Source organism: Mesocricetus auratus, unplaced genomic scaffold (assembly GCF_017639785.1).
Source record: "Mesocricetus auratus isolate SY011 unplaced genomic scaffold, BCM_Maur_2.0 Super-Scaffold_100008, whole genome shotgun sequence".
Taxonomy (NCBI): domain Eukaryota; kingdom Metazoa; phylum Chordata; class Mammalia; order Rodentia; family Cricetidae; genus Mesocricetus; species Mesocricetus auratus.
The window spans coordinates 5,567,707-5,581,413 of NW_024429192.1; the positions used below are offsets into that span (position 1 = coordinate 5,567,707).

At 50.8% G+C, this 13,707-nt stretch overlaps 1 long non-coding RNA gene across 1 annotated transcript in view; it reads right to left on the bottom strand.

Annotated features, from left to right (window-relative positions):
* The window catches only part of LOC110341574, a 47,510-nt gene extending 45,975 nt beyond the window's left edge, over positions 1-1,535 (bottom strand). The window contains exon 1 of the long non-coding RNA XR_002383541.2: positions 500-1,535. This is a non-coding gene — a long non-coding RNA (uncharacterized LOC110341574). The remainder of the gene's footprint in view (positions 1-499) is intronic.
* Positions 1,536-13,707: the final 12,172 nt, after the last annotated feature.

The following is a 13,707-nucleotide window of genomic DNA, read 5'->3' on the forward strand; positions in this document are numbered from 1 at the left end:
GTCTTCCTGAGGGTTACTATTGCTGTAATGCCCTACAAGCTTGTTACAGCCCGATCTTACAGAGGCTTTTCCTCAACTGAAGTTCCTCCCTCCCAGTGACTCCAGTTCATGTCCAGCTGACACGAAACTACCCAACACAATTGACCCCTTGCTAGCTTGACACACAAACACATCCCTGTGGGGTCACTACCCTTTCTACAGTCTTACAAATCCAAACACATTAAAAATTCAGTCTCCTTAGAATATCCGACCTCTTTAACCAATCCAAAATATCTTTTAAAAGTGCAGTCTTTAGCTGCGGACGCCTGTAAAAACATCGGAATTAAGTTAAATACCTTCTAATTTCAAGAGGGAAGAACCAGGGCACAATCACAATCCCAACAAAGCAGAAACAAATCCAACAGTGTAAATAACTCAGTGTCCAATTTCCTGGGATTCACTCACAATCAGATCAAAGCAAAACCAAATATCTCAGTATCCAGCGTCTGGGTCCACTCACCTTTGAGGCTCCCCCGATGCTCTTGGGCTACGTCTCTGACCGCGGCCTCCGCAGCACACACAGCTGTCTTCCATCCATGCTCAGGCTGACTCCACTCCTGCGTGCTGTGCTCGGGTGGTCTCCCCACGGCACCGGCATCCCTGAAAGGCTGGGGTCTCCCCACGGCACCGGCATCCCTGAAAGGCTGGGGTCTTCTGCTGCCACCAGACTGCACTTTCACCAGTAGCCTCTCATTGGCTCTCCTCACGGTGCCAGGCCTCAGCTTCTCTCCTCAGTGGCAGTCCTGAGCCTCCAACTGCCACTGAGGCTGCACCTTCACCAGTGGCCTCTCCCGGGCCCAGGCCTCAGCTGCTCTCCATGATCCCTTCATGCCTTCAAGACCGGCACCACCTGGGTGACACTGCCAAGTTCCTCTGCCAGTGCCAGGTGCAGCCTTAGCAGCCTCTGGAACACAGCTTCTGTGTGCTGAGTCTGAGGAAACACACCCTGGAGACTTCACCTCAGTGATGCCCGTCTCTTCTTAGTCACCATTAACTTCTCAGCTCCAGCATCAACTGTCCCGTTAAGCAGAGATTTCACGTCAGCGCTTCTGGCCTCTTGCTAATCACGGCTGACTCTTCCACGCCAAGCCGACCGGACATCACAGATTCTTTGCACAAACGGCCCAGTGCGGTCTTCGACTCCCTCGGAAACTGGCAAGCCCAGCCTCCTGCTCTTCTGTCTGTTCCGTCTCCCCGCAGAGGCTCCCTCTGAGCTCTCAACACTCAATGGCCTTTCTAGCCCAAAGTCACTTCCACGGTCCTCCCCAAACCACGGTCAGGTCTGTCACAGCAACACCCCCACTATGCTGGCACCAACTTCCATCTTAGGGTTACTATTACTGCAGAGAAACACCAGCACCTGAGGGAAATTGGGGAAGAAAGGGTTTGTTTGGCTTACACGTCCGTATCTGCTAATCACTGAAGAAAGTCAGGACAGGAACCATAGGCAGGAGCTGACGCAGAGCCTGAAGATGGGGCGCCACCCACCAGCTTGTTCCTCACTGCTCGCTGCTCAGCATGCTTTCTCATAGAACCCAGGACCATCTGCTCAAGGATGGCCCCACCCACCACGGGCTGGGCCCTCCCCCAGCAATCACTGGTTAAGAAAATGACCTACAGATTTGCCTACAGCCGGATCTGATGGAGGCATTTTTTTCTAGATGTTTTTAAAATTTAAATTAGAAATCTTATTTCACGTGTCAATCCCAGCTCCCTCCCATCCTCCCATCCCCTCCCCACAAGCAAATTGGGAGCACAGGGGGAGGGGAGAGGGAGTTAGGACATAGAGAAGGGGGAAGAGGAGGGGGAGGAGGGCATGAGGGAGCAGGAAGATCGAGTCAGGGGAAAAAGAGAGGAGAGCAAGAAAAGAGGTACCATAATAGAGGGAGCCATTGTAGGGTTAAAGAGAAATGTGGCCCTAGGGAAATGTCCAGAGACCCACAAGGATGACCCCAACTAAGAATCTAGGCATCTTCCTAGCTGAGGTTCCCTCCTCTCAGGTGACCTTAGTTTGTGCCAAGTTGACCCAGACCAGCCAGCAACCCACCCCTTGTGCCTGAGGCTTCTCTCTTCACAAGGCTTATTTTTCTCTGAGTCTTCCCGAGCGGCCACGCCCCAGACATTAGGGGACTGACTGGGATCCGGGGGCACAAGAGAATGTTGGGGGAGGGAGGAAGACAGGGGTATGAAACTGTTTCATTTCTCAAGTATTAGGAGAACCCACTTCCTGCTCCTTAAGCCAGGCTAGGGCACTGTCCCGGATGCAGTCTGCACCCGCGCACACGCCTGGGTCTCAGGCTGTCCTGAATTCCAGGCCGGGTGATGCTGGAGGACCCCAGGCTTGTTTCTTTGTCGATACGCTGAGGTTGGCTTTTCGGTCTTCAGGCAGCCTGGCTCCCCCATACATTCCGTATGAGTAGCGGCGTTCAATGAGAGAGCCTGGAATAGGCTGTGTAATCTTGTGAGAAATGACGTCCAAGGTGTTTTCTCTCCTGCATTTGAAACTACGACTCTACAGCTGACAAACAGGTCCACAGTGCAGAAAACGTCCTTCGTCAAGAGTGAGGAGCAGACACATCAACATTCGCTTGAGAACCGGCATTGTACATGCTCAGGGGAGAAGCCAGGCTCCCGGGAAGAAGCCTCGGAGAGCACGGGGCTGGCTTGGACTCAGGAAAGGGTTCCAGCGAGCACGGGAAAGAGTGTTTTTGGCAGGGAAAGGCATGCTTGTGAGTCAGAAAAGAGGCAGAGTTTCAAAACTGTGGTTCAGAACCGTCAGGTGTGGAGACTTGAAGCCGCAGAGACAAAAGAACCACACTGTTTTATTACGTGGCTTTGGCATTCCATGAAGATCACTGAAACTCTACTCTCCCAAAATCTTCCAGGTTAGTGATATCCGTCATAGAACCCAGTCCCTTGAGCGCCATGCATGGCCTCTGATACGCAACCGTTCGATGTTTGTGTGAAGAACCCTCTCCTTTTGTACACAGCGGAAATAAAACTGTTGTGGGAATATATGCCATTGGATAGTCATTTAAAGCTGTGATTTCAGGAGCCAGAAATGTAGTTCAGTGGGTAGAGGTACTTGTCACCAAACTTAATGACCTGGGTCTGAATCCTGGGCCCCACATGGTGGAAAGACAGAACTGACTCCCGCAAACTGACCTCTGACCTCTACCCATTCACAGTTGCTTTCGTACATGTGCACACAGGCATGCGTGCACCATGCTTGCATACACACACATACACACTCATGCACACACACACACAAATAAACTTGATATAAACCTTAATTATCATTTTACGGATCAAAACTTCATTGAGGAGATTGAAAGCAAAATACAGACGTGAAGAGCTCATAGGAATCGACCAACCAAGGAGAGGGGATCAATCCCATCTTTCACTATCATAAAAGTCAAAAGAGCAGTAACCGACGTATGTGGACCAGCACTCCACGCTTCCATTAAAATTCAAATGTGTCTGAGCTTGGGCGGAGCTCAGAAGTAATCGTGCTAAGACACGATGCAGGTTCTCAGAAACCAAGGGAGCTCAGGAGGGTAAACCCAGCCTGGAGTCCCCAAGGCCAGACTCAGCCGGCCTGCCGTGAAAACTCCAGGGGCTGTGCCTGCAGCATGGTACATTTGGTGTGTGGTGGCGGTAGGGGGGGGATCTCACACACAAACCGCCACCGTAGAGTTGTTTAATGTACATATGTAACTGAACAAAAGTGAATTCACTTAATTTACCTTAAGAAAACCCAATGCCATTGCAGGTGACACGATCTTCCTGAGAATCAGACGGGCAAAGGAATGGGCAGGGACTCCACTCACCCCCTTCACTGAGTGTCTGTCATTGTCCCAGCCCTAAGCCCTGAGGTGAACTGGGCTCCTTTTTGTCTCTGAGCACGCTCGCCTCATGATGGGATACTCATTTCCCTGCTCTGCCCCACACTCAGACACAAATGAAATTTCCCACAGCCTGCGCCCGAGCTGCAGCCCCCAGTACCTCATGGCTATATTTAGAGACGGGCTCTGCAGGGTGTGAGGTGAAGTGAGGTCGTTGCCGTGCACCCTGATCCAGTGTGGTGTCCTTGTGGGGAGAGGGGCATAGAAAAAGTCATCTGAGGATGTGTGCACGGGGAAAGACCCTGACAGGACACAGGGAGAGGGGCACGGAAGGAGGCCCCAGGGACGTGAAAGCCACCCAGGGCCTTCATCTTTGACCTCAAGAAAACAAGCTTCAGTGGTTTGAGCCTTCCAGACCCTAGTGACTGGCCAGAGTGGCCCAAACACACCCCAACTGGGTACCGTTTTCTCACTGCTGTGGCAAAATGCCTGGTCAGAGCACTTAAGGGAGGAAGGTGGCTCCGCGGCCGTGGGAGTGCGTGGCCGTGGGAGCATGTGGCTGTGGGAGCATGCGGCCGTGGGAGCGCATACCTAGGTCTGCTTGTCTCATATATTGGTAGAACAAGAAGCACCCGGTCAGGTTTGTGTGACGCCAATGTCTTGAGGGTTTCTGCTACAACTCAGGTCTCAGCTTCACACTCAGAAATTCCAGAAACATATGTGACCCTGATACATGTTGCCTGGCCTCGGGGGCTTCCTGGAACCTGGGTGTAAGGCTTAATGACCTACTGACTCTTGCATCGTTTGTGCCTGCAAGGACAGCACCATGAGGGTGACCCCATGGTTTGCTGCCGGCGCTGTGCATATCTGGCCCCCTTGGACCAACCACAGCGGCAGTGGCTGATTGTGAGACATTTCCCCAGATTTGAACAGGGTGTCCTTGGGGCTGTCTTCGTTGGGAATTCTCTTCCCAAGTGAGTTTGCACAGTTAACTCCGGGGTTTTCCATTCCTGTTATCTCAGTGCAAAGCTGCTCTTCAATGGCACTCCTCTCTTTAACAATTCCAGCTTCCTTGTCGGCCCTGCCTACCATTTCAATATTGGTCGTGCCCTTTCCTGGTTCCATTTTCTTTTTTTGCTATGAGTTTTCACTATAAGCCTTATTAAAATTGGCCAACAGTAGCCATGCCATAACCTGAATGCTGTACTATCCTGAAATTCCCTCCACCAAACAACTTAGCCCATTGTTTCTCAAGACAGTCTCTCTCAGAATTTTAAAACGTGGGCAGACACAGCCGGACTCATCTAGTGTGCTATATGAATGGCTTCCAGCTCAGGTCCTGGGATAGTTCTTGTTTGCCTCTGACATTTCACGGGCCTGGCTTTCATTGGCCACATTTCTATTGGGATTCCGGACTCCCATCACAATCCCCCGTCAAGCTCAGAATTCCAGGACTTCTGTAATCCACAGCTCCAGAAACTGCCACACTGTTCCCACAAACCTGTTCTAAGGACCTAAGAACCATGGGTTTGTTTATCACAGCGGCAGCCCCACTCCTGGTACCAGTTTTTATAACGGGAGTTTCTCTTGTCCCGCCAGATCCCACCACCGTTTTAGTCCCAAATAAGCACATGGATGCTATATTAATTGTAAAACTGTTGGCCGATGGCTAGGGCTCTTTATTGGCTAGCTCTGTCTTAATTATTAACCCCTAACTACTGATCTATGTATTCCTACATGGCCTTATTGATGGGGAAGTCCTATGTATATGTCAATAAAGCACTGTTGCCCAATAGGGAAGCAAGATAGGGGGGACTAGGAGTTGAGGAGGATTCTGGGAAAGAGAGACACAGGACTCATGATGTAGCCGCTATAGGAATAAGAAAGAGGTCGGGACCCTTTTCTCCAGTAAGAGAAATATTTAGATTAGCAATTATGGGGTAAATACTCAAGTCAGAGATAGCCAGTAAGAAACCAAGCAAAGGCCAACAGCTTTATAATTAATACAGCGTCCTGTGTTTATTTGGGACTGATATGGCTCTGGAACCAGGCTGGCGGGAAGACTTCGCTCAACACCGTATATTACTGGAGAATGCCTGGCGCGCCCTGTCTTCCCCATCTCTACATGGCGTCCTTTTGCAGGGCCTCACTCTCTGCTTACCTTTCCCTGGATTCTCCACATCTCCTGGTCCCGCCTATCTTCCTGCCTCTATTGGCCAAATGGTGTTTTATTCATCAACCAGTAAGAGAAACACGTACACAGAAGGACGTCCCCCATCAGATTTTCTGGATTTAGTTACACTCTCATTGCTGTGACCAAAGCAACTGAAGGGAGGGGGCGGTGCTTGGGCTCATATCTTTCGGGGGCCGGAAGGTTACAGACTGTCATGTTAGGGAAAGCGTGAAGAAAGCGCGAAGGTAGAAGCAGCTTTAGCTATTGTCTTGGTCACCGCTCTATTGCTGTGAAGAGACCCCGTGGCCAAGGCAACCGTTGCGAAAGAAAGCATTTAACTGGGGGCTGGCTTACGGTTTCAGGGTTAGTTCATTATCATCATTATCATGGTGGTGGCAGGTGCCTGAGCAGCCACTGAGAGTTACATACTGATACATAGGCTGGGGGAGGGGAGAGGGAGGGGGAGAGAGAGAGAGAGAGAGTGTGTGTGTGTGTGTGTGTCTAGGCCTGGCATTGACCTTTGGAACCTTAAACCCCACCCCCAGTGACACACTTTCTCCCTCGAGGTCACGTCTTCTATTCTTTCTAATCCTTTCAAATAGTGCCACGCCCTGGTGATTAAGCATTCAAGTCTATGAACCTACGGGGGGCATTCCTTTTTTTCCTCTAGATTTTTTTAATTTAAATTAGAAACAATCTCATTTTACATATCAATCCCAGTTCCCTCTCCCTCCCATCCTCCCATGTCCCCCACTGACCCCCCATCTCCCCTGTTCTGCTCCCCAGGGAGTGTGAGGCCTTCCATGGGGGATCATCAAAGTCTGTCCCATCATTTGGGGCAGGGCCTGGGCCCTCCACGGCCATTCTTATTCAAACCACCACAGCTATGGAGGCAGGGACACGAGGGTATTTATTCACATGTGGACCAATCAGAAAGCAGAGAGAGCTGTATGCTCTTTGCTTGTTATTCTTTTATTAAGCCCTCTACTCTGTGGGACGGCATAGGTCATCTCTACTCAGCCAATCCTCCCTAGAAACACCCTCACAGACACACCCAAAAGTATGCCCATGCCCTCGGCCTAAAACTTTCTCCTGAGGCACCAAGAGGCAAGTCTACCTGAAGGATCAAAATTAGAACCTGACGTATTGCTGTCTCCTCCAAACTTGAAACCACCCTCCCGAGTGGGGGTGGTATTGTTAGCCCATGTTTGGGTTTAAACGGGGTCCTTGATAAAAAGTGGGAAAAAAACAAAACTGCCCCAACGGCAAATTGTTCTTTTTAGGTTTAGATGCCTTGCTACAATTACCAGAGAGTCGGTCCTTGGAATAGAAGGATGATAACTTAACGATGCAAGCCTAGGCCACGGAGGTCTACTGCTTGCCTTCTGTCATTGCTTCACGAGCGTGAGACTTCAGGAGGTGAAAACACATGAATCCACCCCACCCTATCCAGGTCTGTCTGGGACACGCTCTGGGTAGGCATCACAGGTGTTTGAGTCTTCTCCCCAGACCCTGAGTCAGTGTCACACAACCCAGTTCCCCGGGGGACTCTACATTAAGTCCCCCAAGCAAGCTGAAATTGCTTCCATATCTTCTGTTGCTACCAGGACCCACATGATCATGTCGGCCCCAGGAGCCTTAGGAGCCTCCCTTAAACAGACAAGCAGCTCTGCTCTCTACAGTGCAGAGGTCAGACTGTCCATAAACTTTAATCGTACTGTCCTATTCCTTTTAGAGTGGTCACTGTGGGGACCACCCTTGCCACATCCAAAGTTAAACAGCTCCATTACCAAAGAATGGCTGTCCCTTCTGCCCAGGGACTTGCTGCTGGTGCGTTTCATTTAAACGCAATCATGCAATATGCGGTCTTTGCGGGGCTACGTCATCAAGGTTTCCCTACCTTACAACCTGTGTCAATACTGCATCTCTCTTTAACTCATTAGCCAGGGGTTTTAAGGTTTTTTTTTTAATTGGTAGTAGTAACAGTGGATGTGTGTGCCTGTGTGTGCACAGGAGCGCGCGTGTGACACTGCATGTGGAGGATGCCGTCCGGGAGTCTGTCCTCACCCCCTTCTTGCTGTGTGTGCTGTATTGCATACATCAGGCCGTTTGGCCCTTGAGCCTGCAGCTGGCTCTCCCGTCTCCCCCTCCCCTCTCACCGTGGAAACTCGGTCAACACAGAAACTCGCTCCTGCATCTGGCTTTTTAGGCGGGGTCTGGGGATCAAATGCTGGCCGTCAGGATTGGGGGGCTAGGACTTTCACCTCCCGAGCCACGACTTTGGCCCTCTGTGTTTTTAAGACGGGAATTGCTGTGTAGCTGAGGCTGGCCTTGAACTCCTGCTGCTCCCACCTGCACCTCTGGAGGGCTGGAATTCTAGGCAATGCCAAACTTGCATTTCTCTTTTTCGCAGGCGACTCACCATCACAGGGCTAGTCGTCAGATAACTGTGTCTGTTCATCAGCTGAGGGGCATTTGGGTTGTCTCTACACCCGGCTGTTACGAACGCGCCGCAGGAACTTCAGCGTACAGGCTTCTGGGTGGGCGTTTTTCCGGTTCTTCCGGGATTGAAGCTGCTGGATTGCACGCTATCTTATGTGTAACCGTGTTCAGAGACTGCCAGACACTCTGGACGGCCATTGCATTATCTCTCTGTCACACCAGCACTGTGCTGAGACTTCCGGTCTCTCTACGTTGCAGTGTGCTTTCTAAAGCATCTGAGGAGCCAGTGGGCTACGGGGCCCGGGGAGGTGCGTGAGGGACGCTGAGCATACAAACTCTTCCTGCAAAGCATGAGAAGTCAGAACGACCTGCTTCCCTTGCATCTGCACAGATTGACACAGCCTGGTGAAAGCCTGTCCCCTAAACTGAGCTATCCCAGGTGGGGGCTGTGCCTCTTCTGTGAGTCCATTTTCTCTCCCAGAAATGAAGGCAGAAGCGTAAGTCTGTCTTTAAGTACAGCTCCACATAACATTTAGTCAATGACAGTTGGCACTTACTACAGTGGTTCTATAAGATCAATTATCCAGTGACACTGTAGCCATCTTGGTTGGTGTAAGTCTACCTATGACATTCATACAACACCGGAAATGCCTAGAGAAGCGTCCTGCAGAACACACCCCCATCAGCCCGACGCCGCACAAAACGTGGCAAGAGTAAAAACTTGGGCTCAAACCTAAGAATATGGGACATGACGGCAAGCTGGAGTGAGACAGGGACATCATTTGCTAGGCCATCTGAGCGGTGAAGGGGCCTTCTTGTTTCTAAAGGGAGAGGATTCCCTTGTTCTCATTCCAGACCTGGGTGGCCATGACCAAAGCCTCCACCAAAGCCATGGAAGCCAGACTATCTTCAGGCGGTCTGCAGAGACAAGAAGAAAAGCAAAAAAAAAAAAAAAATCACAGACACAACTTCCCACCAGAGCCTAAACAAGCATGCCCTGCAGCCTTGGAGAGCCGGCAGTGAGACAGAGGACAGGATCTGCACCTATGCTTTAATTTTGTGGGACAGGGTCCCACTATCTTCCTAGGCTGGCTTCCAACTCCTGGGATCAAGAGGTCCTCCTGTCACAAGCCACTCAGGCAGCCGGGACTAGCATCATGCACATTCGCTGGAAATCACGTTCTCTTAGGAAGCTGACGGGGTTAGCATGGGGAATTCTTTTCTAATTCTGTTTTGTCATTGTACAGTAACTGAGTGACACGCTGCTTCCCTCCAACCCTAACTCACTACAGGGAAGCAGTGTGTGTGTGTGTGTGTGTGTGTGTGTGTGTGTATGTGTGTGTGTGTGTTACAGGTCTTCAGTAGGAGCCCTATACTCTCTTCAGAGCAGACCGGGAGTCAATGCTCTGCATCAGCTGGGCTCTCATGGGGCCCAGTTAGCGATTGGGTTGGAAAGGGTTAGCATTTAATCATCTGGGGTGAAACCGGCCCCTCAGGCTTCAGGTGCTGTGTAAGGCTTCCTATGGCTTGAGGTGAGGACATTCTGTTTTCCCCCACTGTGAGCTCTGTGAGAGAAGGGGTCTGTTACCCAAGAGTTCTAGAGTCTTGTGAGGGATGATCTGCCACAAAAGCTACCGTCTGTACCTCTGGTGCTTTTGAGGTGACCCATGCTCTCACCCAGACTCCTGCTGCTTGAGCCTCGCTTGGGTGTCTTCACACATTCATGTTTCTTATGCGACAGTAGGAACCAAACTGTTAGCTCCTGTGCTCACCAGTTCTCTCTCCCCCCGGTAAACCTCCGCCTCATCCCAATGCTGTGGCCGGACTCTCCTTCAAGCTTCCCTCTTCCCCTCAGGCCTCTCAAGGCCAAGTGCTCCTGTTGCCACCTCCAGGGCGTGTCACCATCAGGGAGCAGTTCAGGGTCTCCACAGACTGCCTCGCTGGCTCCTAACTGCCCTCCTCCTCACCGGCTCTCCACCCACCCGCCTGGGCAGTTTCTCCTTCCGCTGTCTGAGCACTGTCTCTTCCCTTGTATTTCTCTGCCTTGGGAATATCTTTCTCCAGTTTGACATGCAGACCCACCAGGGTTCTTGGTTCATAATAGCAGCACTTAGAAATCTCCTCCTCCATTCTGCTGGCCTTGGGTTCGCCCACGCTCTTCTGCAGACCTTGCTCTTAGCTAATTGTTATGACTGGAAAAACTCCATGCTATCCAGCTCACCAAGCAACTGCCCAGCCACCGATTTCTTGATACCTGATGTGTCTTCCTCCAAGCAGTGGCATGGCCCTGTCTCGTGCCATGAGAACCCATCCGTGCTCACAGAGCTCTGGCGGTCTCCTCCCTTCCTCCATAGGGAAGGCAACATTATCGGAACTGAGTAAGCAGTGCCGTTTAGAAGGTTCAAAGAGCATTCATGGAATTCTACAAGCATTCACAAAGCAATGTTAGAACGATTGCCAGATCACAGGGAGAGCTTGGCTAACGCCCTACAAAGGAACGAGCCATAACCTTCTTGGTTATCTTTTTTTAATAAAGACATATATCAACAAGGTAGTGTGAATATTTACCTCACCTACGCTTATCAACCCATAAAAAAACAAAGTCAAGAAGGTATATTCTCTGCAATAAAGTTGTTCTTGGGTGAGCCTGCCAATGTCCCAGTTATGCAACTAAGGTTTACTTTGAACTCCTGATCCCCCCAGCTCTGCCTCCTGTGTGCTGGGTGTACAGGCCTGCACCATTATGCCAATTATGCCATACTAGGGACTGAATCTAGGACTGAATCCATGCTAAGCAAATGTACTAACTGGGTCATCTCTCAGGCTGTGGGTAAGTTTTCTCCACAATTCCTCAAGAGAGAAAATTCTATACAAGTTATCTAAGACACCTCCAATCCTATTTGGTAGACTGATCAGGTAGGCAGAATCAGGAAGGAATGAAACGTTACATGTCTGTTACATATATGTGCATATAGACATTACGGCCTGAGTGTCTCTAAGTAAGGGATTTTAGATGAAAACATCGATCAGTTGGGGTTGGAGGACCATAAGAGCGTCACTCACACCCACACTGGGTTCAAGATGCCCCAAAATGATTGTCACTTGGCAGGATCTCACACAGCATGATGCAGCAATGAGTGCTATTCCAGCTGTGCTCCCACAACAGATGGCTACCAGCTCCCAGGCCAGGCCTGGCTAAGAACACAGACAGCCTGAGTTCCAGCACCGGTTGTTCAGGAACGGAGGAGGTGAATTTACACCTTCATCAAGATATCCTGGGGTCAGCCCTGCAACGAACCATGTGGCCCCTGGCTTGGGAGCCTTCCCGACATCAGCTGGGACAGATGGCATTTCCCAGGTGCAGCCTCCGTGGACTACCAACCCCTGTCCACCCACGCAGGGTCACCCCAGCCTCCTGGCAAGGGTCTGTCCTCTGGGTTCTTCATCGGCTGAGGGTCACTCCTTGTCTCTGTGCACTTTGTGGGAATGGCTGACAATCCATCCCGTCTTCATCTCAACTGTTTTACTTGTTCAGAAATGCTTACGCTGTAATTTGTGTTAGACCAAATAATCCAAACTGCTATTGCCTTAATTTTGTCATCATTTCTGCTCTGCTGAGAACTTCTTGGGGCTCCATTAAGCCCAGAAAAAAAAACCATAATAAGGGCCCAGGAATGATGACCTCAGGAACCAGACCTACTATCTTCCTAATCACATTAGCACTCTCTGAATAAAAGCCGGCACTGCCCATGGGTTTGCTGCTCGGAAGACCCTCATTGCTTCCTCCTTGTTACCGTGAGTCATTGCTTTTTACAGCCAGAAACTGTTAACAAAAGAAAACGGTTTTTAAAAACCCATCCTCATCTTCCTCAGAGGCATCAATGTTCATGGAGCAACAGCACCCAGAGTTTTGGTCTTCCGATTTTATTTCCTAAAGATTTTTAACTCTTGAAGATTTATTTCTGTAAGCCCCCACCCCAAACACACATGCAACCTGAATGGACAGCCAGCACCCCAGGTTCCCCCTGCTCAGAGACGCCTCACCCTTCACACACAGCATTTGACAGTCACCCCCCTGCTGTGAACGAGTCCACTCAAAGCAGTGCTCAGAACCAGCCGGGTAAGCAGGTAAGCAGTGCAGGCAGGCTTGAGAGAGGAAATACAACGGCCCCTCTGATCCTGCAGGTGCCCGCCACGGAAAGCCAGCTCAACCCATGAAGGACAAGACAACGGCAAAGCCTCCTGTGTGCACTCGTGTGGCCGGGACATCGAATGCTACAAGGCTCTAGCTTTGGTCCATGTAAAGGAAGATGTGGCTGGACCCTAGTGGTGACAGTGGAGGTGGCCAGTGGTTAGATTCTGGTTGTTCTGACGGTGAGACAACAGGCTTTAGTCAAAGTGGTGGATGGGAAGGGAAGGCAGAATCCGGGAGGACCCCTAAGACTTCCGCTGGAGACAGTGGGAGGCAGGACGCCACCTGGGGAAGTGGACAGAAGCCTAAACGGTAGGCAGGGGAACTCAGGACGTCTGCTAGGGTTTAAAGGGGCTATGAATGTAGGGTGCTAGAGAGGTCGTGGGGAAACCCTAATAATACAGCTACTTTAAACCAGGGGTTGGTGAAGTACTAAGAATGGGGAGAGACAGACGGAGCCCAGATCACCCAACACAAAGAGGAAGAAATAAGGGTGAATCAGGCAAGAAGCCCACCAGGTCCAGTGAGCAACTTATCAGAGAGAAGAGGGTAAGCCAACAGGCCCAAGAAATCCTGCCCATGTTCCCCACATCCGTACCCCACCTGCCACACCAGATCCCAGCCACCCGATGGATAACCCCTCAGCAAGGCAGGCAGGGACAGACTCAGATGGGATCCCGTTTCCACACGAGGACATGAAGCTGAGAGACGACAAGGAACTGCTATGGACAAGGGATGGGTGGGTGGGTGGGTGGGTCTCCAACCCAAAGTTCCGTGCTCGTTTCACTACTGGATGTTTTTTTTTTTTCCAAAAGGACCAAAAAATCCTACAAAATTGCCATGGAAACACGAGACGTTCTCTCCTGGCGCAGGAGACAGGGCAGCGGTTCTGCAGCCTCCGCAGATGTGGTTAAACGCTCTCTGCAAGTCTCCCAGCACGAACGGCAGGAGCCCATACCACACAAAGGAGGAATGCCTCATACTTCTCCAATGCGCCCACACACACTTCAAGGGAC